The 22,678-nt window shown below is 47.5% G+C and overlaps 1 protein-coding gene and 1 non-coding gene across 2 annotated transcripts in view; both read left to right on the top strand.

The window, feature by feature from the left end:
• The window catches only part of CACNA2D3 (calcium voltage-gated channel auxiliary subunit alpha2delta 3), a 982,973-nt gene that overhangs the window by 244,849 nt on the left and 715,446 nt on the right, over positions 1–22,678 (top strand). The window lies entirely within an intron of this gene.
• Positions 7,416–7,521, top strand: LOC115869557. Its single transcript, XR_004046233.1, has one exon. It is a non-coding gene; the product is annotated as a U6 spliceosomal RNA (small nuclear RNA).

Raw genomic sequence — 22,678 nt, 5'->3', positions numbered from 1 at the left:
GACAGATGATCCATTCAGGACCAGTGCTAAGAATGGCAATACTGGGAGGGTGAAGGGAGGGTGGGGTGGAAAGGGGGAACTGATTACAGGGATCTATCTACATATAACCCCCTCCCTGGGGGATGGACAACAGAAAAGTGGGTGAAAGGAGATGTCAGACGGTGTAAGATAATGACAAAATAATAATAATTTATAAACTATCAAGCGTTCATGAGGGAAGTAGGAGCAGGGAGGGAGGGGAAAAATGAGCAGCTGATACCAAGGGCTCAAGTAGAAAGTGAATGTTTTGAGAACGATGATGGCAACCAATGTACAGATGTGCTTGACACAATGGATGTATGTGCGGATTGTGATAAGAGTTGTACGAGCCCCCAAGAAAATGATTGAAAAGAAATCGGCAAGACATCAGCTACCAACATCACCAAACGGGAATGTCTTCAAAGTTCCAGCCCCAGGGAAAGGAGCCGAGGGCACACCGGCTGAGTACTTGGCTGATTACAGAAAAGCCAGTCGTTTGATCTGCGGGAGAAAGATGGCTGCCTTGGTAGCCCTCCGGGCCAATTCCCTGTCCTGTAGGGTCTCCATGGGCTGCACAGCAACAAACATCGCTGTGGAAGGCGATGAATCCGGTGTGCTGGGTGTGGCCGTGAGAAGCAATATATACTCACCAGAGCACCCGGATGTCAAGTGAAACGATACGGAAAGACTAGAGTAGGATATAAATACAGTCATGTTTATATAAATTCAAAGCATATCGGATAAGCCTACATTTTAGATGAATGGTCAGGAGTCTCGGTGGCTTTTCCGACCTTACAGTGAACTGCCCATGAGTAACTCACTATGCTGCTCGGGTTCCCCTAGTGCAAGGATGTGGTCTGCCCCTGTTGAAGCAGATTTTGTGGGAAGGCTTGTCCCTTCTTGCTGGTGTGGATCCTGCATCTCATCAGCCCACCTTATTGCCTGCTGACCTTGGGAACCATTAGAGCATAATTTCTGACCCGCTTGATCTTGGACTCAGCCATGCCTGCATCCACCAGCTGTGGTCTTCCCGTTTCCTGGTCCATCACCCCAGCAGCTGTGAACATCAGGAAAAGTCTCCTGATGAACTTCAGACCCACCAACTTGAACTAGACTTAACTTGCCCATTTCCATAACTGTGTGAATCACTTCCTGGACAAATAGATCTATGTATAATTTCACACAGTTATGAAATCTGCTAGGGCTGGTACCTGCAGGGAAAATAAACTTGAGTGAAAGTCGATGTTGAACAGGAAAAATGTAAATTAAGGTGAGATCTCACCCCTGAGCTTCTATTCAGGGTGGGAAAGTACTTTGCAAACCTTCAGTGGTGACGGTTACACATAGTGAACATAATCCATGTCATTGAGCCAGACATGTACAATTTGTTGAAATGGCATATGTTTGGTTATGTATTTTATCATACTAAAGCAACAAAAAAAATGCATGGAACCAAATAAAAGCTAAAACAGAAAGCTAAAGGGGGAGGGGCTTACTTGTAGTCCAGTGTTGATAAATGTGCTAAGTGCATAGACGCCTTGACCTTCTGTCTGTGTGCAGTTGTGTGCGTGTACAGAGTTGTGCATGTACGTATGCCTGCATAGTGGATGAGCTGTGAACAGATACACAGGTCCACACACCACGCAGAAATCTGGCCACTGATGTGATTGGCTGAAAATGCGGGAGTGTGATCAGCCCTATGAAGGTAAATGAAGTCATCCAGAGTAAACTTCTGCTGGTTTCCTCCTGTGCACCCGACACACATCATTGCTTCCCACTTCCTCAGGGACCCTATAAAGAAGGGACTGTTGTCACTGATTTTCCATCAGCGAGGAAACTGAGGCATGGCCAATGCACATCCCAGTTCCTCTGACTCCAAAGCCCGCCACTGTCATTTACACCCATGTAGCCCTCTATTTTAAGGGTTCCTTTAAAATGGATGGGCTTTCAAACCCTGGCTAAACCCTGGGTAAAAGGAACTCTGATGGTGCCGTGGGGTAAAACGGGCCTGCTAACCACAGTCAGCAAGTTAAACCTTCCAGCAGCTGCGCGGGAGAGAGACGAGACTATCTGCTGCCATAAAGACGTCCTTCTGGAATATTCTTGTGCTGTCTTGCAGAGTCGCTATTGGAATCCACTGGATGATAATTTTTTGCTCTTTTTTAAAAAATATCTGTATCAGGGGTCCTCAAACTTCAGCCCATGGCCCGCCAAGGACATTTATCTGGTCCACCAAGTGTTTTTGCCCCATTTGATTTTTAACTTCCAAATAAGATACGTGCAGTGTGCATAGGAATTTGTTCATAGAGTTTTTTTAAACTATAATCCAGCCCTCAATGGGTCTGAGGGACAGTGAACTGGCCCCTGTTTAAAAAGTTTGAGGACCCCTGATCTGCGTGGTTCAAATTTTGCTTTCTCAACTGAAAATGGAGTGATTGCCGGTACTTGACGGCCTTGTTGAGAGCAGGAGGTTAAGCCCTGTCAGGTGGCGGGGAATTGTTTCTGCCTCCTCTGTCTCCTTTTGCAGATCCAGTTACTTGATGATGTTCCACTGAAGCCCCTGGCCTTTGTGTTATCTGCATCACCAGCACATGTTGGACCCTTTCCCCACAGAGCCAGCCAGTCCAGCCACGTCAATCTAAATGGCATCTTGGTGCACATCGCCTATCATGGATGATTACAGAACACTGGCCATGCGTGTATGTGTGTGCTCAAATTAATTTGCTCAGGGATTCAGGCTTTCTGGCAGACAGCTGAATCACCTGGGCTGCAGTCTGATTTCTGTCTCTGCCATGTGAATGGATCAAGCCTGAAGCCCTTCCTGGTCATTAAGATGTTAACTGATGCTCACATCCAAAATGTTTGCGTGCCTTCAGGGAGAGCCCTGTCTGGGCTACTGGCGTTGGCAGGGCTGGCGAGCACTCCCGCCCCTGGAGCAGCCCAGCCACCAACAGGAAATCGTAATCACACCGGAGCAGGATGGGAGAAGTAAACAGTTCTGAAAGTGTACTATAAATTGTCATCCAGTGATGATTCTGTTTTATTTTGGAGGTTAAATTACAGCAATCACTGGTGCACACAGACTCCGGCGGTTAAAAAAAAACCTTCAGGAACAATGTTGTTTCTCCTTTGACTTGGGTGACGGGTGCTTGGGGATAAAGCACTGTCACTTGTTTACCGAGGCCAGAAAGGAAAATGTGAACTGTGGCTCACTGCGAGCCGTGCCCTCATCTTTCCTCTGAGGTACCACGCAGGCTGCGAGCATGCCTCTGTTGCCATGGGACACAATAATAAACTTGGCATGAAGACAATTTCCAGCTATGTTTTTCTTGGATTTCTTCATTCTGTCTTACCCTTCCCCCACTGCTCTGTGTGTCTCCGTGTTTTGGGGGGTGCGTATAGTTCTGGGTGCATACTTATAGTGTCTGTAGGTGTGTGTGTTATGTCCACTCATACTGCTAGCAGAAGATGACCCAGAAGACAACGTCTGCTCCCATGATGACCAGCTTAGGGATAGGACCTTCCCCATCACCCTAACGTCATCGGTCTGTCTTTCCCAGAATGTGGCACTTGATGCAGAGTCGGGAGGATGGGCCGTGGAACCCTCTGGATCCACATTCAAGTTCTAGTTATGCCTCTCTGGTAGCTATGTGCCTTCAGAAGGCCATTTTTCTCTCTTGAGTTTCAGGACCCTCCCTCAACTCTACAATGAAAGTAGTGACTTACAGGAATTGTGGGGCTTTTGGGGGGGAACGAGGAGTACACTGTGGTGGTGCTTAGCTGGAAGCAAGTTAATTACACCTCCCTGGCAACTCCACGTGTGCAGAAAACCACTGTGTTCCCAAGGCTTTCCCAGGCAGAGACCTTTTGGAAGTGGATCATCAGGTCTTTGACGGTGTCTCTGGTTGGGTTTGAAACACCAGCCTTTCTGGTTGTTGACTAGTGCTTTTACCATTTGGTCCACCCAAGGACAGCAAATGCATGTCTCTGTTTTGTACACACAACAAAGTGCTCGGTAATGTTTCTTCTTCCCGTCTAGTGGCAGCAGCAGCAACGTCACCACAGATCGCCGGGTGGTCTCACGGCCACGTTGCTTTGACTAACCTGGAGGTTCTTTGACGGTCTTGAGGGTTTGTACAGAAAGGCACTCATGTCAGTGCTGGGAGCACAGTCTGTTGTTGCAGGGAGCTCATCGCCCTTCACAGCGTCTGCTTTCATTTGCCATGGCATCTCGCGTCATTGCATGGCCACTGGGTGAGCTGCTGTTTGAAGGAGGGTGCCCCCCAAGTCCACTCCTGCCATGTTCCCAGGTCAACTTCCCTGTTGTTCCTTGAACAAGCCGAGTCTCTTGGTTCCTCAGTGCCCTTGCAATTCATGTCCTTTTTGAGCAGAATCTTTTTTGTCATGTCTGGCTCCTCTCAGGTATTCTCAGGGAAGTCAGCTCTCAGGAGGGTTCATCTCAGATTCCTTTTCTTGGGAGAGGCTTCTTTGGCCACTTTCCCCTGTTACAGATTGAATTGTGTCTCCCTCAAAGTTATGCTGAACCCTTATACCTTTAAATGTAACCCTGTTTGGAATTCAGGGTAGTTTCTGGGTAGTGCACTCAGTGCTAACTGAAGTATTGGAGAAGTGGGTCCACCCAAAGATGCAGGGGAAAGAATGCTGTAGAACCTCTTCACACCACTCCTGTTCAACAGTGTGCTGTGAATCTTGGCACTAAAGGAAAGAGAGACTAAAGGCATCCACATTGGTGAAAAAGAAATAAATTCTTTTTATTCGCAGATATGTTTCTCCAAGCCAAACTCATTGCCATCGAGTTGAATCCAGCTCAGTGGCTCTGCAGAACAGAGTAGAACTACCCTTTGCGTTTCCCAGACTAAGCCTTTGCGATAGCAGTAGGTCACATCTTTCTCTCTTGCAAAGCAGCTACTGTTGTAGATTTAAACTGCTGGCCTTGGGGTTCGCAGTCCACTCTGTGACCTCCACTATACCACCATGGTTTCTTGATATCTTATACATAGAAAATCCTAAAATATCAGCAAGAAAAGTATTGACACTAATTGAAATTCCTGTCACAGTGGCAGGGTAAAAGATCAATATAAAAAAAGCAGTTGGATTCCTTTACACTAACAAGGAGACATTTCACTATTTAGGAGGTCGCAAATGAACAAGAACAAATGTGTTGAAGGAGGAAGTTCAAGCTGTACTGTAAGCATTAGTCAGAACCAAGCTTCCAGGAATTGATGGAACACCCATTGAAATGTTGCCACAAGCTGATGAAGCACTGGAAGCACCTACTCATCTTGGCCAGGAAATTTGAAGACAGCAACTTGGCCAACTGACTGGAAGAGATCCTTATTTGTACCCATTCCAAAGAAAGGTGACCCAAAAGAATGCTCAACCATAGAACAATATCATTGATATCACATGCAAGTAAAATTTTGTTGAAGGTCATCCAACAAAGGTTGCAACAGTACATTGACAGGGAATTGACATTGGTTCACATTGGATTCAGAAGAGGACGTAGAACAAAAGATATCATTAGTGATGTCACATACTTCTTGGCTCAAAGCAGAGAAGACAAGCAAGATTTACTTGTGCTGTCTTGACTAGGCCGAAGCATTTGACTATGTGGCCCAGTATAAACTATGGATGACCTTGAGAAGAATAGGAATTCTAGAATACTTAATTGTGCTCATGTGAAACGAGTGTGGATCAAGAGGCAGTTGTGTGAACAAAACAAATGAAAACTGCCGAGTTTAAAATCAGGAAAAGTGTGGCTCAAGGTCACATCCTCTTACCATTCTTGTTCCATGTTTATGCTGAACAAATCATTCGAGAAGCTAGATTATATGAAGAAGAATGCAGCAGCAGAATCCAAGGAAGGCTTATTAACAATCTGCGATCTGCAGATGACACAGCCATGCTTGCTGAAAGCAAGAAAGACTTGAAATAGTAGCTGACATAGATCGAGGTTTGCAGCTTTCAATATGGATTACAACTCAATGTGAAGAGGAGCAAATCCTTCACAACTGGGCCGATAAGTCACACCATGATAAATGGAGAAAAGATTGAAGTTGTCAAGGATCATGTTTTGCATTTATCTCCAATCGATACTAATGGAAGCAGGAAGAGATCAAAAGACACATTGTATTAGCTAAATCTGTTACGTAAGGCCTCTTTAGAGTATTGAAAAGCAAGGATGTTACTTTGAGGACTAAAGCGTGCATCATATACATGTGAAAGTTCGTTTAATTGACATTGAATAAGAAAGTACTAAGAAGAATGAATGCATTTGAATTGTGGTGCTGGAGAAGAATATTGGAAGTACCATGGACTGCCAAAAGGACCACCAGGTCTGTCTTGGAAGAAGTATAGCCAGAGTCCTCCTTAGCATTCCCAGAATCCTCAGGAGAAGGCCATGCCCACACCAGTCCTTAGAGAAGAAATTTATTCTTGGTAAAGTGGAAGGGCAGTGAAAAAGAAGAGGGCCCTCCCCAAGATGGGGTGTCACTGTGGCTGCTACAATGGGCTCAGGCACAGCACGATGGTCAGGATGGTGCAGCACCAGGCGGTGTTTCATTGTGCTGTGCTTTGGGTTACTAAGGGTAGGAACCAATGCAATGGCGCCGACAGCAACAACAGAGAGTTCTGAACAGGACACCAAGAACATGACATCACTTACAACAGCCACTCAAACGATGAATTGCTTAGGAATACATGTAACTGGGGGTGGGTGGCGGGAACTCTATGCAAAGAAAACGATAACGCACTCCTACAAGCAAGCAGGAAAGCTACAGCCATAGAAGAATTTATCATGCTCATGGATTAGAAGCTTAACATTGTGAAAATGCCAATACTACCCCCAAACGATCTACAGATATGACGCAATCCAAATCCAGATCCTAACATGATTCCATGTAGAGGTGGAAAAATGAATTCACAACAGAAGTGGAATGGAAGGAGAGCTCAGCTAAGCAAAGCATTACCAAAGCTGGAGAACAGAGCTGGAGGTCTCCCACTTTCTGGTCTCAGAACTTACTGTGTAGCCTCAGTAGTGCAACAATAGGTCCGTCGATCGATGGAACACAAGCAAGAATACAGAAGTAAATTCATCCACCTAAGTATAGCTGATCCTTGATGAAGCGGGGGAGCACCCTAAGTGGAGAGGAGATGGTGCTGGCAAACTGCATGTCCATTTTTAGAAAAATGAAACAGAACCCATCTCTCACACCATTTAAAAAACGAACCAAAGATTGACCAAAGACCTAGATGTGAAACCGAGAATTATGCAGATCATCAATGAAAGTATAGAGACAAACTTAGAGTAGGGAACACATGACACGAATATACCATCACAAAGACACCAATAGCAGAAAACAAAACAGATACCTGGGGTGCTCGCTGCGCTAGCACATATACTACAATTGGAACAATACGGAGAAGATTAGCATGACCCCGTGCAAGGATGACACGCAAATTCATGAAGCGTGCCATAATCTTCAAAGAGAAAGAAAAAAAACCAAAGCATACCTGGGATCTCCAAAAAATTACACATGTGTGCATGGAAAGTCCACTGAGAGGGTGAAAGAACACACAGACTGGAAAAAAATTAGCAATGACATGTCAGACAAAGGCCTAATTTCTAACATGTGTAGAAAACATATGTGCTTCAGCAACAAGACATTCTTGTGATTGTTAGCCAATGGAGAGCTGCAAATCAAAATACTGAGCTATGCCCTCACAGCAGGATTAATAGGAAAGTAAACAAACAAAACAACAACAAAACCCAGATAACAACAAATGCTGGTGAGGGCTCCGAGAGACTGGCACCCTCCTACGCTGGGTAGGCGTTCCTACCATTTTCTCGCTCAGCACATCTCAGCCCCTGGAGGGCGGAGCCTGTGTATGTATGATCCACCAGCGCAGATTCCATGACATATGCTTTGCATAGACTGATATTTCTCTGATGCATCAGAAATCAGAGTGGGATATTTTGCCTGCATATATGTATAAAAAATGAAATGCAAGTGATATGAATAAATCCTCACTGATTAATAGCATTCGAAGTATTGGGGAACACCACCCTTTTCTGCAAGTGAATGGAAGGTACGTTGCAGTGGGTGGAATGACAACTACTAATGACGCCACCTACTGGTAATTACAGGTGGGAGGCAATTTAAACCTTACTTTTCTCATGTCCTTAAAGAGCATAATTTACAATGACCTGTAAATATTTACTGAATATTTAATTATTGATTTTACGTGCATTTATTTCAACATAACACTAGACAAGAAAAGGGACAAACCTGTGGAGGAAGTTATTTTAGAAAACCTAGGTTATAGATAAATTCTGTTGATTTCTTTTTTGTTGTGTTGAAAACATGCACACCACCCATCAGCCAGTTCAACAGTTTCTGCGGAGGGCCGCGGGGACACGGATGACTTTCTTCGTGTTGTGCAGTCATGCCTGCCGCTCTTCTCCGGGTTACTCCATCACTGGGCAGTGGTGTCCCGTGCGCCACGCTGCCCTCCTTCCTTCTCTCCTCGTGGCCACTGATAGCAGTCCCTGCGCTTTCCTGATTGTGTGCTTCATGTAGGTGCGGTCAAGCAGCCTTTGCCCTTTGGGGACCAACTGCATTTTGAAGGCTCATCCACATTGTGATGTGTGTCAAGACTTCCTTTCTCTTCGTGGCTGGGTTATGTTCCTCTGTGTGTGTGTGTGTGTGTGTGTGTGTGTGTGTGTGTGTGTGTCTGTCTGTCTGCGCATCTCAGGTCGTTGCCAGTGTTTTGGGTAATGCGAAAAGATCACTTGAGTTAGGGTGCTAGTGCTTTTGTTTATTTTCTTTGCTCAACATTTTATTAAGAAAAAATTTATAGCATAATTGAAACATTTCCTTACTGTGGACTGCCAAGTCAGCCTTGGCTCAAGGTGACCCCTGAAGGGCATGGGGTGGGAAAACCTTCCAGATGGTAGAGCAGTAATGTGGAATTACTGGGCTGCTAGAACAGGGCGGTTGTGTTTCCTGGGCATCTGTGCCTGCCCTGTAGCCCTGGTAGGTCTTTTTGGTGGCATTGGACCTACGGTGCCCCAGGAAGTCCCCATTAGACTTGCGTAACCCTGCTTCAGCCAGATTTGACCCTTCTGGCATGGCCAGCTGCTGTCTTGCACCGGCCAAGACCCCGTCAGCCGCCTTGCTCTGGGAGCAGCACCCTGACTTTCCTTTGGGAAGCAATCTCCCCATTCTAAGCCACAGGAGTATGTGTTTGGGGGTGGAGTGATGGGGACACCACCACCCTACAGGGACTGCACTGTCCCCAGGCATGAACGGTCTCTTCTAGGCACAAGCATTTTCCTTGGGCCAGGTGTTTGGTCTATACTAGCCCAAATTATCTGTTGCAGCACCCCCCAAAATTAGCGGCATGTTTTGGAAAGCTGCCAATAAAGTCACTTTCTTTTTGCCACAGTGGCTGAGATGTTAGGTAGAACCTGGAGGCACCACGACTATGTCCCTTATCCCCATGGGAGGACAAAACCCATTGTTGATGGAGAGCTGTGTGCACGGATGCACATGCGTGCACAGTAACACACGTGTCCAGGCAGATGACATGGTGTGAATCACTGAGCTCTGCTGTTGAGGCTCTGAATCTGCATGAGCACAGGGAACATCCCCTGGCACTTGTCACTTTGATGAGCCACTTGCTTTCCTTTCTTCGCTGAGTCTGTTTGCTTAATCGGTCACTTGCACCACTCACTTAAAATCAGAACCTAAACCCAAACTGAGACCCTCAATGAGACTCCTGCCGGATGCCTCTCTGGACCCGGAGAGCGGGTTCTCTGCGGAGACCCTCCTGGCTGTCTTTGGGGTGCTCTTCGTGACCCAGCGTGCCAGAAAGGCAGACCAAGAGCGGACGGCTTTGAAGAACAGAAATGTACTTTCTTGCCCCAGGAGTGGAGGTGTGCGAATCTAGGGCATGGCTCTGGAAGGAGAGCCATTAAGTCAAAGTCAGCTTCTAGGAGCTTTGGTATTTCTGGGCTTGTAGACACACCTGTCTTCCTTGCTCTCCCGGGAGTACCTCTGGGTTTGGTGTGGTCTAAGGACTCAGAAGGATCCAGCCTACTCTGATGCAATCTCATTAGTGTAGCAGTAGAGAACTCCCTGGGCTCTAACCCTCTGAGAGGTGAGAGGTTAGAGACTTGGTACCTTTCTGTTCAATACCTTACAGAGTTGTAAGCTCCAACTGCAGGAATTGCGTCGGCGTTGAGTGAGAGAACAGCTGACTCCCTCTCCTCTCCCACTCTGCAGGCTTTACACTGAGGCGGGCTGACTAAAGCTTTGTCAAATCAGAGCCCTCAACTGTCCCCTCACCTGCCTGAGGGCTCTCTACCTAGGTCACACCACTCTCAGAGCTTGTTTTAGGTTCTTGGGCCTCTTGGTAACACTGTGACCAGCAAGTCAATGGTGACCAGCTTCTTGCTTAATCCTCTTGGCTCAGACCACAAAATGAATCATTTTACTTTGTAATCCCCATTCTGTGGTACAAAGTCCAGACATGATCAGATCATGCACTACACAGTACACAGATTGAGATAGAGATACATACGTGTTGTTTTCGGACTCTTACAAGAGGTTATAAAAATAAGTATAAGCATGCACAAAGTCATGACGAAATGATGATGCCAAACCCAGCACCAGTGTGTTGATTGTGACTCCCTTTGCGGGTCAGGTGCCCTGCAGTGAGCTCTCGCTCGTAGCCACATGTGTGCAACAGAACGAAAGTGTGAGCGGTCGTGCGGCGCCAGCTCACAGTTGCTATGCTGGAGGTCATTGTTGCAGCCACGGTGTCCAGCCAGAGTGTGGATTTATTAACGTCTGGGCGATCACATTGTTTCTGTTGCCCTGTAGGTAGATGTGTTGTTTCCCTTTTGAGCATTCCAGTTGGGCCGCTCAGTCACTGCCTCGCTTCGCGGGAGCGGTGCATGCTGAGGGTCCCAGGCCCCCACGTTGCTGTCTGTACAGCAGCCATTGCCTGGCTTCCTGGCACTCCTCTAGCTTTTCTTCTGGGCGTTGACTTTCCTTGTCCCCCTTTTCCTGGCTGGGTAGAAGCCCAAGAGTTCCCTGGTCAGGAGGTCACCCTAGCCCATCCCAAGGTGCATCTCTTTCCTACGGCTGCTGTGACCCATGACCACACACTGGCTAGCTTCAAACAGCAGGGCTTGATTCTCTAATGGTTTTAGAGGCTGCAAGTCAGGAATCGGAATGCTGGCATTTATGCTTTCCCTGAAGGTGGGCAACTGGTCCATGCCTTTCTCTTAGTTTCCAGAGGTGCTGGCAGCCCTCGGCACACCCTGGAGTACAGCCCTGGCACAATCATCAACAGTCTTAGTGTGGTGGGCATCCTGTTCCAAAGGCCGGAGAGGTTGGGAAGAGTTAGCAGCATCTCCAACAGCGGGTAGAGATGAGACACCGCGAGGCTTCCCTGTGCATCTCTCAGGGGTCAGGAGTCAAGATCTTCACCTTGTCCGTGCTCCTTGGGTGCCACTTGCACCGTGGATGTAATAACTGTGCTCTCTTGGTCTGTCAAAGCTGGAGTGCACTAGGTTTGTTTTTTCCTACAAGTACCTGAGCCAATAAATGTTGACTAGCCTTAGTAATCCCTGCCTTCAATTAACGTTTATCTTCGTGTATGTATGAGAGACTGTGGAGAAATAGAATCAACAAAAAAAATGAGATTTCCACCAACTTTCCCCCCCTCAATTTGATACCATTTTATTTTATTTTCCAAACCATTTTATTAGGAGCTAATCCAGGCATTATACCATTCCATAATTCAATCAGATCAGGCAGTGTTGTACAGTTGGTACCAAAATCTGTTTTAGAACATTTTCTTCCTTCTTGAACTCCTTGATATTGGCTCCCCCTAGTCCACCCACCCCCTCCACCTCCCCTGCCATAGTCTCCAGGAACCATTATTCTAGGTTTTATCTCTCTAGATTCACCTGTCTTGGGTTTTGTGTACCAAAAAATACAGAAAATTGCATAAGAGAGAGTCAAGACGGCTACGAACAATGACAAAATACAACAGATAAAACCCAATATGGGGAAAAACCCCCACAAAAATATTTAAAATCAGATCAAGCCCCAATTCACCGACTTTTTGGAGCTTCATCGTGTGTGTATGTGTGTATATAAAACTTAAAAGCTGTCCATGAGAAATTAAACGATGAGAGCATCACTACGTGATTGTTAACTTAAAGCAGTCATAGCATTCATTCAGTGCTTACATTGGCAGGTTATGTTCTAATCAATTAATCTCCACAGCAACATTGAGGGGTGGCATTATTTTGTCTGTTTGGTAAGTGGGAAACTGAGGCACCGAGCTTTCACTTACCCGGCATTGCCAAATTGGTCTACTTGGATGTGAGTCCATCAATATCTATGTTTTAAAAATCACATAAAAGGAATCCGTTACTGCTGGTAGCCATCCATGGCTTTCACAGTGACCGGGTGTGCAAAGTGGACCTGCTCCTGAGGGTGCTCAAGGCCAGGGCATTTCAGAAGCAGGTCACCATACCTTACTTCTGAGGGGCTGAACGTCCAACCTTTGGGTTAGTAGTCCAGTGCTTAACCATTTGTGCCACCCAAGGATACCTAGGATAACATTTCTAATAGACTATCATAAGGTGTTCATCCAATACGCTTTTATTGAGCTTTGTGACAGCGGTTCTTAACCTGTGGTTCGCGACCCTTTTGGGAGTTGAACGACCCTTTCACAGGAGTCGTCTGATTCATAGCAGGAGCAAAATTGCAGTTATGAAGTAGCAACGAAAATAATTTTATGGTCGAGGGTAGGGGTCACCACCACATGAGAAACAGTATGAAAGTGTGGCGGCATTAGGAAGGTTGAGAACCACTGGCTTATATGGAATAGTAGGGATTCTCACTAAGCTCACTGCTATGCAGTTGATTCCGACTCAAAGTGACCTTCAAAGGCCCTTTTTGTGAGTCTTTGCAGGAGCAGAAAACCTCATCTTTCTCCTGAAGAGCAGGTGGTGGTTTGGAGCCGCTGACCTCGAGTTTAGCAGCCCAACAGCTACATAGCCCTCCTGGTAGGGCTTAGAGAGCTTTACAAAAGAGTCCACTGGTTTCAGGATCAGGGAAGCTTACAGTCTTGAGTTAGTAATGGAAACCTACACACAAAGCTGTAGGGAGAAGTGAAAGGACCGAGTATCACACTAAGCATCGATTCTGATCTTGGCGTCTGGAGAAGGCTCCGAGAGGAGGTGAGGGAGACATGTAGGCTGTCTGGGTGGCACTTAGAGGGGAAAGTGACCGGGGTGGGCTGGAAGGGGGGCGGTCATCCCATAAACAGCTTGATCATGGACTTAGAAAAAGGAAATGTTTGTGTGTTAGACTTCTGCTACAGAACCTGGAGCCCAATGGTCCATTCAGACTGGTAGAACAGATGACAAATGGGAGACAGAACAGTTTAAACTCAAAAATAACTCTCAGTCCCAGGAGATAAAACTGACATCCGTTTTTATCTGGCATCAGTATGGATGACAACTGACATCAATAAAGCAGAGCATCTTCAGTGGTTAACAGGACTGACTGGTTGAGAGCTGACACGGTTGGTAACTTACCACCAGATCAGGTACCAAACCTGGCTGTGCGGGGCTGGGCAGGCAGTCTTCTCCAAAGGGGGGACCACTGGCCTGGGAGGGGGGTGCTGTACACCTGGCATGTTTGTGCCCAGCACCATCTCTTGTTCCAGCCAGCCTGTAGATGGACACTCTCACACATCAAATCCCCTTCACTGTTCCTGCTGCTCAGGGTGAGTGTTCTTGGGGAGTGAGTAGTTTAGACAAATTAATTGCATTAAAGATATTCTTAAACGATAATCTTTTGCCTCTTGGGAAATTTCATTTTATCCAAAGAAGTGCTTCTTGTGAAATGCTGATTTTCGCCCCCTTCTTCCCAATGTTTGATTCAGTCAACTTGGAAAAGGATGGGAAAACTGGAGTTTGAACGCCATCTCTGCCCACCTAATGGGGCCCTGGGTTGGGCTGCTAACCACAGACAGGGTCAGCAGTTTGAAATCACCAGCCACTCTTCGGGACAAAGACGAGGTGTCCTACTCTCATAAAGAGTTACAGTCTCAAAACCCACAGGGGTAGCTCTTAGCCTGTCCTGAGGGCTGCGGTCAGCTCTGGCAGTGAGCCAGCCACCCACATCAGTTTCCGGCCAATTCCAGCCCCAGAGGCCCTGGGATGTCACCTCAATGAGCCCTGAGCCGGAGCCCTGGTTTCTAGAGAAGTCTGTGATGCTCTCCTCCGGTAGAGGAGGGAAGTGTTTGTCTGTCTCGATGGTGATTTCTACTTCTCTTCTACAGTAGCTGTATTTGCACACGTCTCACATTGTGCATGGTAGAATGTTAACCCATAACGTACATAATGGAGTGAGAGCTGTCTGTATTGATGGGCCTGTTTGGGGACATACAGTCAGTTTGGGTTTGCTTCTCTCTCTTTCTTTCACTGATAGGAATGCATTAAGCTCTCTGGAGTCTGTTTGTTTAGAACAACGGTTTTCAACCTGTGGGTCGCGACCCCTTTGGGGGTCGAATGACACTTTCACAGGGGTCACCCGATTCATAACAGTAGCAAAATTAAAGTTAGGAAGTAGCAACAAAAATAATTTGATGGTTGGGGGGTCACCACCGCATGAGGAACTGTATGAAAGGGTCGTGGCATGAGCGAGGTGGAGAACCGCTAGTTTAGAGGGATGTGGGAGGATTGGCTTGCTGAGATGTGGTGTATCTGGTCAGAGATGACGTGGGGACGTTGTTAGTCCAGAAGAGCTCCTGGGTGGTGTAAGTGGTTTAGTGCTCACCAACTGGTCAGAAGGTCGGCAGCTTGACACACACCGTCCCCCGGCCCCCCCCCTCCCGCCTCCCTGAGCTCCTATGGCAGATGGGCCCCCATGAGCTTCAGAAAGATTGCAGCCTAGAAACCCCACAGAGTGGTTCCGGTCTGCGCATGAGGTTGCCTGGAGTTAGCATGTCCTCGACTAGCAGTGAACAGACGCCTGCATTGCTTTTGTTGTCAATGAAGGAGCCCTAGTGGTGCAGCATGCAAGTGCTCAGCTGCCAGTCGGAAGGCTGGCAGTCCTGACCAGCCCTGCCCTGTGGCCATGTCAGACAAAGACCTGAGGACCTGCCCCTGGGGAACTGTCAGCCTGGGAAACTCTATGGAATAGTTTGCACATCAGTGACTGTGTCACAATCCTTTTATCCACAATAACCATGGACACTGGCCGTCATTGTGATGAGGCACTGCTGAGTTATACTTGTGACCTGGTGAGCTGAGAGTCCACCCAGGAAGCCTGCCTCCTTCTCCTTTCCTGTAAACTTCCCTGACTTTTTCCAGGAACCTCTCTGGCAGTTACACAATCTCCTGTCAACTTGAGCAAAGGGGTGGAGGAGAGCCTGTCAATCAGGTCATAGCTGATGAGGCCTCTGTGTGGGCATGGCCTTCTCCTAAGGATTCTGTGAGCTCCTGTCTTCCTCCCTGGAGGTGGGATACACACTCTCCCTGGGAGACTTTCTTGTTGACAAGCCACATGGAGCTACACTGATGGAACTAGAGCCCTGGAGTTAGAGGAGCCACGCCAGTGCTGAAATGCTTCCACTGCCACTGGATCCACAAGACTTTCCACCCACTAGCCTGTGGTCTTTATGCATTCAGTGTCATTGAAAGTGTTGAATGAGTCTGAAGAGGAACCTATAAATTGATATTGGACATATGGGCAAATACCGGACCTATGGACTTGATCCGTACTGGGCTGGGATGTTTTCTCAATATATAATTGCTCTTTTTTATAAAGCTTTTTCTTATACACATGAGCGTCTATGAATTTGTTTCTCCAGTCCACCCTGACTAACACAATCTCCTTCCCTGTTGTTAAACCAGGAAGCAGGTCCACCCTTAGTATTTGGACCTCTGGCAGACAGAGTGACTCAAAGGCAGGAGCAAACCCCGACAGCTGTACAGTCAATTCTGACTCACAGCAACCATATAGGACAGAGTGGAATTTCGGCCATAGGGTTCTGACTCATAGCAACCGTATAGGGCAGAGTGGAACCTCCCTGTAGGATTTTTAAGGCTGTGAGTCTTTACAGAAGTAGACTGTCATACAGTCTTTCTCCCCTGGAACTGCTGGACGAGAAGACAAAAGCAAAAACCCAGTGCCCCTAAGTCAGTTCCAGCCTAGACCGCCTCTATAGCACAGTGTAGCACTCTTCCTTCAGAGTTTCTGAAACATCATTTCCATGGGAGCAAACAGTCTTACCTTTCTACAGGGCAGCAGCCGGTGGGTTTGAACTGCAGACCCTACGGCCACAGTCCATTGCCTAGCCCACAGTGCTACCAGGGCTCCGAACAGGATGAGAGCATGAGCCAGGGACTTATGTGCTGCTTTCTATTGTTGTCCTTAGCATGTTGGGCACTATAAAGAGAAGCAAAACGTGTTTGGTAGTTATAAATCATTTATCCTTATAAGTTCATTTTTGCCTAAAGTGTCATGGGGCGGGGGGCAGGTCTGTATTCCTCAGGGAACTTCTCCTTGGAAGAGACTGACCTGCAGGACCCTGTTTTGGGTTGCAGTGTGGCTGTTTATTAACTCTGTGACCTCTAGAGAAATTGCTTTCCTTCTGGGGTCTTGGCTTTCCCGGGGGAAGCTGGGTGACTCAGGCTTCCGCTTGCCTCTGGGACCTTCATCATTTCCCCTGATTTGAGGAGCATCTATAAATTAAGGTGACCAGATTTTAACATTGGTAAAGCGGGACAAAAGCGGGACACCATTGATAAAACATGTCCTGGTGAAATAACCACATGGCAGCCGAAAACTGTATATCCTAGCTTGTGGTGCATGATTTTGAAAATTCAGAACTTTTAAAAAATGCCGTGGGATGCGGGGAAAAATTGTTAAAAATCGGGACTGTCCCGCCAAAAGTGGGACATTTGGTTATCTTACCATAAATGTTTAACAGAATGGTTTGTTCTTTACACTGACTTCCTGTTTCCCTTAAATTAATTTTAACAGCAGCCTTTAAATCAGTGCCATTGAAAGCACTTGCAGCCTCACACCAACTTTATTGGTCTCTGCGGAGGACGCCAGGTCTTTTGAACCTCAGACAGACCATCATTAGTTACTGTATCTCTCGTCACCTCTGTGTGCTTGTGTGTGGAAAATTACATGTGCAGTGTTTGGATTGCCACTTCAGGTCCATCTTACAGCTGTTTCAAGTTTGAATAAATACAGGGGGCTGGGAAGATTCCACCTGTTTGTGATTTCTGACCTCCTATACTAGGATTTACAGGCAAACTCAGGACCAAGTGTACTTCGTACCTGAAAAACAAAGAGAAAGCAAATCTATTGCCCTTGCGTCGATTCTGACTCGTAGGGACCTGCTGGACACAGTAGAAATGTCCGTCAGGCTTCAAGGCGACAGACTGTCTCATCTTTCTCCCAGGGAGCAGCGGCTGGTCCCCGTAGCAGCTGAGCACTTAAGTCACCCTACCTCCTTCCTCTTGCCTACAGAAAACAAAAACAGCCCTCACTGCCATTGAGTGGATTCTGACTTACGGTGACCCAATAGGACAGGATAGAACTGCCCCTGCGATTTTCAGAGTTTGTAACCCTTACAGGAGTAGAAAGTCCTGTCTCTCTCCTATGGAGCTGCTGCTGGTTTCAAACTGTTGACCTTGGGGTTAGCAGCGTGCGGCTTCACCACTCCTCTACTAGGACCCCTCTCCTGTTGCCTTTGCCATTGGCAAACCATCTTACTGGAGGCTTGGAACGAGGCTTGCTCCTGGAGGAGAGGGGGACGTAATTAAACAATCCCGCCTTGGAGAGGAGGTAGTGGTGCCCGTCCTGGTACATGGTGCCATCTGTAATTGGCACTTGTTCATGTGACCATGAGACGCGTGACAGCGGGGAATGGTGTGAGTCACAGAGCCCATGATCACCAACCACCTGGCTCATTGCAGTGAGGGTGAGGTCAGCCCTCTGATGAGGGATCTTTGGCTATCTCCAATAGGCTGGGTCAGGGGGCATGACCTGGATCGAGTTTTCCTATAGAAGACCAAACAGCCTGTGCTGGAGCGTTCTCACCAGTGGCCTGGTGGACTATGCATCCGGCTGCTCATCATGAGCTTAGCACTTTGAACTCACCAGCTGCTCCGAGGGATTCTACTCCGGCAAAGAGTGGCAGTCTCAGAAGCCCACGGAGCAGCTTTGCCCGGGCTTCCAGTGAGTCAGAATGGGCTCGAGGGCAATGAGTTCTTTCCTTGGTGTGCAAGTTTATTTAGATGAGCGCTTCTCAACCTATGGGTCGTCACCCCTTTGGAGGTCAAATGACCCTTTCACAGGAGTTGCCTTATTTATCACAGGAGCAAAATGACAATTATGACGTAGCAAGAAAATAATTTTATGGTTGGGGGGTCACCACCACATGAGGAACTGTTTTAAAGGGTCTCGGTATTATTAGGAAGGTTGAAACCCACTGATTTAGATGTTAACTGTACGTACTTGGGATGACTGCATTTGTGTGACACAGCTTTTATTTTTTTTAAAGATCATTTTATTGGAGGATCTTCAAGCACATTTGTACATATGTTGCCATCGTAATTTTCTAAACATTTACTGTTCTCTATGAGCTCTCTTTTGTCCCTCCCCCCCAGCCTGTGTCCCCTTGATAAATTAAAAATGATTATTGTTTTCGTATCTTACCCCGACCACTGTTGCCCTTCACCCATATTTATTTTGTTTGTCCACCTTATGCGTGGATCATTGTGTTCAGTTCCCCCTCTTCCCCTCCCTCCCCCACCCTTCCCCTCCCCTCCTAGTTTTGCTGCAGCTTGAGGGCTACCCATTAGTCTTCTCTTTTGTTTTCTTGTGGGTTTAGATTTGGACAAGGAGCTGTCCCGGAAGGCTACCAATGTGATGAGTAAAATGGCAGAGACAGACAGATCGCTCACACGCATGACCCCAGGCCAGTGTTGGGCCTTGGCTGTGCGGCTGGCCTTGTGCCATGGTCTCACGTGCAGGGCAGTATCCACAGGCCCTGTTTCCTCTCCCATGCTTCCCCCGCCTCCCCCACCCCACCCCAGGGAAGGAGCCTCCAGCAGGCAGGACCAGGTGCACAGTCATCGTTGCTGCTGTATCAGGTCCTGACACGACAATGGAGCAGTGCTGCCCCGTGCTGCCCCAGGATTGCTTCCGATCAGTGTTGGGATCCATGGGCCTCTCACTCGTTGTCAGCAGTTGATGGTTGGACCCTCCTTCTTGGTTTGATTTGGTCTAGAAGCTCTGCTGAAACCTGTTCAGCATCGATAGCAGCCTGTGCTTGAAAGGCAAAGGTCAGCATTTGAATCTCGATCTTCCACAGGGACCACCAATGCCTGATGGAGACATGGTCTCACGGCCATCAGGTCGGTTCAGACTCCTAGCGACGCCGCCGTATAGGGAACATCTCCACTGGAGCAGACAGCCTCCTCTGTTCCCCTGGCTTCTGCTGCTGAGTTTGAACTGATGACTTTTCAGTTAGCAGCTCAAAGCCTAAGCCATGGTGCCCTGGGGCCCCTTTGATAATACTGTGAGGACTCAATAGGTGATTATGTAGTAAATGCTCGTTTATAGGAGTTTAATCTTTTCAAAGCAGGTTCATATACAGAAACCACAACTGAACACTTACCTGTTGACCCCTGACTGTTAATGAAAGGAAGTTAATTTTCCTTTAGTGAAAGGCACTCTGTCCTTGGGCTTATTGGACCCAGTGAGCTGAGTGCAGCCCAGAGCTTGGTCAGGAAGAGTTCATGCAGCAGCAACCAGGAGTGATCCCTGAGCACGCTGACTGCCATCATCCAGCTCTCTTGGCTTCTCTGAATGAACTCAGTGTTGTCGGTGCTTGTTGGTTGCACCGTGGCTCTTGGGCTCAGCTCGTGTGAGTATGGACACACTTGGTGGGGTCCTTGTTAGTCTCAATGGTTTGAATTGTGGCCAATGAGATCAAAAGGCAACCCATGATTCCATGAAAAATGTTAAGTACAAGATAAAATCATTTTTTAAAGTGATAGAGTTTCCATGATCCAATCAAAGTGGGTAATTCTTTTATAATGTCATTGCTGACAGTCCAATGCCTGTCATATTATTGTTCCCATTAGAAAATGCTAGTTGCTGCTATGAACCCAGAGAGACCACTCTGCATTCCTTTCTTAATGGCAATCCAGGCCCACAAGATGAGGAGTTTTTCGAATGACAGTGGACTGATGATCTGCTCCTGTTTCTTTCTCTGTCGAGCAGAGAGGCTTCAGTGTCAGGAGCGCAGCTAATGGTGTCTGGCATTCAGGGTTGTCATCCTGCAGTAGGAAGCCAGGGAGGGAGAAAAAAGTCAACGTGGGGTGATGGCGATGGCGGGGTTCCAAGAAGAGAGGCCCTTCCTTCCGGGAGAGCTCGGTTCCCAGCTGTCTTTGCTGTGGCAGCTCTTCACTCCCCAGTGAACCCGCAGGGCCTGGGAAGAGGGGCTTCACAGCCTATGAGACTCCCAGCATGAAGAGCCTCCCCCCAGCACCCACTGAGCTGCCTAAGGAATCTGTCCTGAGCAGGCGTGCTGCAGCGATTCGTTCTGAACATTGCGCTTTCTCATTAGGAATATCTCATTAGGAGACAGTCCTAAGAGGTAGTTTCTGTGAGGGATTCTGCACCCCCCCCCCATCTGTCACTTCTCCTCACCAAGGCCCTAATAGCTCCCCTGACTCTTAGCCAAGCTGTTTGCTCCTTATCTTCTCAGAACATTGCCGCGTTTTCATCTTTCTGTCACTGCGCCCCTTCACGTTTCGTCTAACTTTCCATTATCCTTTTCCTGTATCTTCAAAATCGCCGACGAGCTTCTCCTTTTTCCTTTGTAATTTGGGTTCAGCCTCTTTTGTGCACATGGCTTTTGAGAAAGCGCACTCACTCCAGATGTCCCCCCAGCCGTGCCCCAGCCTGGCTCTGTTGGGGCTTAGGGTTTGCTCTGCTCCGGGCGCTGCTCTTTCTAGGGACCATGTCCGAGCTGCCTGGTCGTGACTCCATCACAGTCTGCCCTAGCTTGCCACCCTCCCTCTTGGGTCCTTTGTCCTGGAGCAGGGAGCATGGCGGCAGCCGCCTGCAGGGGCTCTGCTTGCCCTTAAGCCAGTGCTGCGTCTTCACTGCAGACAGGAGCCAGAGCTCAGCCGGCTGGTGTCCCAATGGGTTCTAGAGTCCTAAGGTGACCAGACGTCTCGCTTTTGGCGGGACAGCCCCAGTTTTTAACAATTTTTCTAGTGTCCTGCAGCGTTTTTAAAAAGTCCCGATTTTTGGAAAGAATGCACGACAAGCTAGGGTATACGGTTTCGGCTGCCATGTGGCTATTTCGCCAGGATATGAGTTTTATCATTGGTGTCCTGCTTTTGTCCCGCTTTCCCCATGTTACAATCTAGACCCGCCCCCTTCCTCTTCAGAACCCATGTGGTGAAGACAGAAGACAAAGGGCACCTTTGAGTGAGTGGTCCCCGCTGCCCAGCCTTCTGTTTTATTTCTATTTAAATAAGTTTACTTCCGTGCTCTAAACTCCAGTTGGGGTTTCCAGCTTTAGTTCTTAATTTAATTTCTGAATGCAGTTTCAGGTCAGAGTTTCCAGATTGTGGCTAATCAGGTTTTTGCTTATTATTTTTCAAAAAGCATGTGCAGGATCCAAGACTGCCTTTCTAGGAGCCCCAGTGGCAGGGTGGTCGCACACCTGCCGCACCCAGAAAGGTTTGCAGCTGGAAGCCCCCCACCGCTCTGAAGGCAGAAGGAGGAAGGCTAGAAGTTCACACCCTTTCAGAAATGCACCAGGGCAGGGTCACTCTGCATTGGAATTGACCCGAAGGCAGTGAGTTCTTGCTACATTTCAGGCTGTGTTAGGTCCTGAGTCAGGCATGAATGACGTTTGCCCTAATTGAACTTCTGATCTGGGTGTTTACCTTGGGAGTAGATGGAAAGGAGGGAGAGAAGAAATGGAGAGAAGAAAAGACTACATGAGGATTTGTGAGAAGAAAAGACTACATGAGGATTACCACAAAATCCCAGGCATGCTAGACTTTTCTGAGATACCTGAAAAGCAGGTGGCTGAGATCATGCCTTAAAAGCCAGTAGTTAAGTAAGTGTTCAGCTACTAAGCAGAAGATCAATGATTTGAATCTCCCCCATAGACTTTTTTGGAAGAGAAAGGGCTGGTGATTGAACTCTACTTCCCAAAGGTCCTAGCCCTTGGCCTTGGCCTCCCTGTGGGACCATTCTCCTCTGATGCACCCGGAACTGCCTGGAGTTGGAATTGGGATGGTGATGGGGCAAGCTAATCACAAAATGATTCACATTTTAGATTTTATGAAAGTTTTAATGGGGCACAGTCAGAAACTTCTAGATGTTTCAGGATGATTGAATTAGGCCATTTCCCAGCAAAGTTCCCTGAGAGTGAGTTTTCTAAACATGTGAAGAATCAAGCCTTGTAAGATGTGATGGATTCTGTGGGACCTACATCCTTTTTTCTTTTTTTTTAATCGTTTCATTAGGGGCTCATACAACTCATCACAATCCAT

The sequence above is a fragment of the Echinops telfairi genome, unplaced genomic scaffold (assembly GCF_000313985.2).
Source record: "Echinops telfairi isolate 266 unplaced genomic scaffold, ASM31398v2 ScPeMD7_31;HRSCAF=116, whole genome shotgun sequence".
Taxonomy (NCBI): Eukaryota; Metazoa; Chordata; class Mammalia; order Afrosoricida; family Tenrecidae; genus Echinops; species Echinops telfairi.
Note: the sequence above shows the minus strand (reverse complement) of the source record. Positions and strands in the feature narration are given on the sequence as shown.